Source organism: Octopus bimaculoides, chromosome 5, assembly GCF_001194135.2.
Source record: "Octopus bimaculoides isolate UCB-OBI-ISO-001 chromosome 5, ASM119413v2, whole genome shotgun sequence".
Lineage (NCBI taxonomy): Eukaryota > Metazoa > Mollusca > Cephalopoda > Octopoda > Octopodidae > Octopus > Octopus bimaculoides.
The window spans coordinates 48,614,762-48,618,760 of record NC_068985.1 but is presented as its reverse complement, the minus strand read 5'-3'; the positions used below and the strand labels follow the sequence as shown (position 1 = coordinate 48,618,760).

Below are 3,999 nucleotides of genomic sequence, written 5' to 3'. Positions count from 1 at the left end.
ACACTGCAAGACGATAATTTTTCGACCCGGTACAGGCTGCTACACTTATAGATATACTGTATTTAATATATTGTAACTTTTCATATGAACTGAATACAAATAGAATTGTAATTTGAGACTGAAATTACAAAATACCTATTTAGTTTTCGATAAGTCAAATTTTCATGATCAATTTTTGTCTTTTATATATGATTGCTTTTTTGTCTTTTATATATATATATTGTCTTTTATATATAATCAAGTTATGGAATTATATTTTGGAAGAAATATATCTTTAGAATTCTGCGTGTGTATATAGGCGTATATGAATAATTGTGTGCGGATGTAAGTGTGCATACATGTGTGGAGGCTTATATATGTTTATAAACATGTACCAGTGTATACGCACATATGCATGCATGTATATATGCATGTATGTAGTATGTGAGGACAATAAAACATTATAGAGGACAATAAAAAATTCGGACAGATAGACTATACAAAGGTGGAGAGGAAAAGCAACAATTAGAAGGACAGACTAAACATGTCGGGTCATTCGTGGCCTTCTTTCCTCAGTCAAGTTACCAGAAGTCCTTACTGTTTCAGGCAGTTATACTTGAGACAGTTCGATCTGGTTGTCTCCCAAAAAGTCTAGGCTAAGAGCATTAGATTTCTTTGTAAGAAAACTAGCAAATGTTTACGGCGACAAAGACAAAAAACGGAGGACATGGTATACAATTACAAATACAAACAGCAAGATTATAACAACAGGTGTCTTTCGACTGAGTACGAATCAAGTTGGGCTGCCTTGCATGAAGTGAAAGCCTAAAGGCAGGAACATAGTAGATGGACATAAGAAGTGTTGGCGATTGGTAGTCAGGCAAAAAAAGAAAGATCATGGCTGTCCCGGACACCGGTCACGTAGAAGGATGAGAGAGGGGTAAGGGGCAGTGGGATTGAAGGATTGGGAAAACATTACAGACGAAGGGAAATGTACAGGGGAGATAAGCGAAGAGGAAATGTGTGAGTTAAAGAAAGACAGGGCCAAGAAATGCGTGTGTGAGAAAGAGAGAGGGGGAGCGAGAAAAAGGAAAGAAGAAGAAACTATGAGGAGAACTAAAAGATAGAGTAAAAGAGTGGTACAAAATTTTAGATACATCCTACTATAAGGTAAGCAAAAGTGTGTATATATATACACACAAAGATAGATAGATAAATAGATAGATAGATGGAGAGATAGATAGATATATAGATAGATAGATAGATAGATAGATAGATAGATAGATAGATAGATAGATAGATAGATAGATAGCTAGATAGATAGATAGATATATATAGATATATATATTTTTTCATACATATACATACACACACACACTTACATATATATATATTTATGTTTATACATACCCATGAAAGCATATTTGTCTCTGCATTTATGCATATAAAGTTTCTATGTTCAAGCTTAACAATTAGTTGTATACACACTATAGAATAAATGACACTGTTAAATTCTGATCAACACATTAAGTCCTTTGGCTCCCAATATCTCGTGTTTACATCATTTTACAGATAATAAATAAATAAAGCAGCCTTACTCTTTTCACTAATGTGATTTACTCATTTGAGACTATGGCATGAAAATTTATAATACTGTTATCAATGTTTTTAATCAGTAGAATTCGTCTTAGAAAATCGAAAGAACCTACTTCAACACACATTTATAGAATTATCTTCAGTAAGTTCATTTTCATTGTAGATATTCCCTTTGTGTATGTTTGCTCTATTCTTGATATAAAAATCTCGTCATACACAGAAATGATTAAAATAGCATATTGGCGTAGATATATCCGTGCGATTGTGTTATTCAATCATACACCTACTTACATACATATATGCATACATACATACACACATATATAAACATTCGAAGCGACAAGTCGCGTATTTGGCGTGGGAGACTATTTATCAAACATACGAAGAATACTGTCTCCAGCTTTGGAGCCAAAACTATCAGCCTTGTTAAATAACTGGTTAATCTTCAGATGAATTAATTGGGAGAGCCTTTTATTCACGGTCGTAGTGATTTTCGACTGGAGCTTGCATATTCCATACAGAGAGATGCTACAAACAACATGGCTGGACACAACATCAATAACACAATCCAGGAACAGAACGAAAACAACAGCTCAATAGGTAAACACATTCTTTCTAGCTGTAGTTAGAGAAGAAACCGTAACTAAAAAACCCATTTCTCTTGGAGTTAAGAATTGAACAATGATCTATTTAGCTGCTATGAAAAAGCGAAACAAAACCCCGCTGTTGGCTATATGAATCGATTGAAATCATATTCGGACTATCTGCATCCAGAATTATATCATTTTACTGCGAAGCACCTATGCCAACGAGCAACATTTGTAGAACATAGAAAGAAAGTAGTAACTCTAACTTTATTAAAAATCGAAAAATAACCTTCTTCCCAACTCTATAAACAAAAACAAAAACGTGAATCTATAAAACCACCACGTGAACGTTCCAACAGATTCCATAGTGCCTGCCAGCCAAACTACATTACTGCCTCAAGTAACTGACCATTGCCCCATACTACGACTATGGTAAATAGCAGGCACAACCGCAACGGTTATTGTAGTAGTAGTAGTAGTAGTAGTAGTAGTAGTAGTAGTAGTAGTAGTAGTAGTAGAAGCAGTAAGGATTATATGCCGATAAAATGCGCACATAGTCAAATTTTCAGACAAAAAATAACTTTGGCTTTGAAGGACTCTCTCGAGGCGAGAGGATTCTCTATTAAGGTAAGTAAAAAACCACCAGATAAGATATTATAAACTCTTAACGAAATTGGTGATGAGTATTTACAACAGTATGGTGAACCCACATACTGGCAGATTAACGCTTGTCTATATGTGATGTCTACTATTATAAAACAGTAATGAATGATATTCAAAAGTAAACAAAACCGAAATAATAAAGGAAGCACCATCTTGGGTTTTGAAGAGAGAGAAAAAGATAATTGGTTTACGGAAGATAATCGGTCATGTAATGATACTCATTGTATACAAACAAGCAAATCACTATACGTCCCACCAACAGAAAGTAAAGAAGATAAAAATGATGTTTGGAGACAGCAAAAAGGAGACACTCACTTGCAAACTGATTACCCTCAAGCAGGAGCTAAAAGCTGTCAGTGAAAAACTCTGACATCAGACGAGAATAACCGAGAGAAGAATAATAAACAAAAAAATTAACCGCAACCGGCCAGCAGTATACAGAGACATGAGAGACAGGATCAGTGAACATCACAGGAGCGCCTTCACGAGAAGACATAGACTTCTTCTGGAAGAAAATATGGAGTGAAGAGAAGGAATTTAACAAAGATGCCCTCTGGCTGGAAGAAATCCGAAAAAGTTATTGCTCCTGCGTTACATCCAAGACATACAACATTGATGGTGAAACTCTTGCAACTGTGATCCAGAAACTCCAGAATGGAAAAGCACCTGGAAGAGACTTGATTGTTGGATATTGGTACAAGAAGCTAACATTCTACCGACCATACCTTATCAATCTGTACCAGCAAGCTTTTATTGGGAACAGTAGCTCTGGCAGAGACAAAATTAATTCCCAAATGCAGAACTACACACATGGAAAAAATCTACTGGCCAGTTGTATGCTAGAACTTAATGTATAAAATATATACAGCATGTTTAAACCTCTTTCTCCAGCACCATTGTGAAACCAATAACATTATCACAACAGAATAAGCTGCTGAGAAGAACGGAATCTGGGAATGTGCCGAGCAATTGTCAATCAACAAAACTGTGATCGTAGAGGTGCGAGGGTATAGGAGGAACCTAGTTTCAATGTGGCTAGATTATAAAAATCCTTTGACTCTGTTCCTCACTCATGGATGCTAGAAGCCCTTCAACTTGCTAAAGTTCCAGTGAGAATAGTCAAAGCCACAGCTGACCTGACTTCATCGTGGGCCACCATCTTGAAATTAAACAC

At 35.7% G+C, this 3,999-nt stretch overlaps 1 long non-coding RNA gene across 1 annotated transcript in view; it reads left to right on the top strand.

Moving 5' to 3' along the window:
* Positions 1-1,584: 1,584 nt before the first annotated feature.
* The window catches only part of LOC106869860 (uncharacterized), a 4,859-nt gene continuing 2,444 nt past the window's right edge, over positions 1,585-3,999 (top strand). The window contains exon 1 of the long non-coding RNA XR_001409448.2: positions 1,585-1,717. This is a non-coding gene — a long non-coding RNA (uncharacterized LOC106869860). The remainder of the gene's footprint in view (positions 1,718-3,999) is intronic.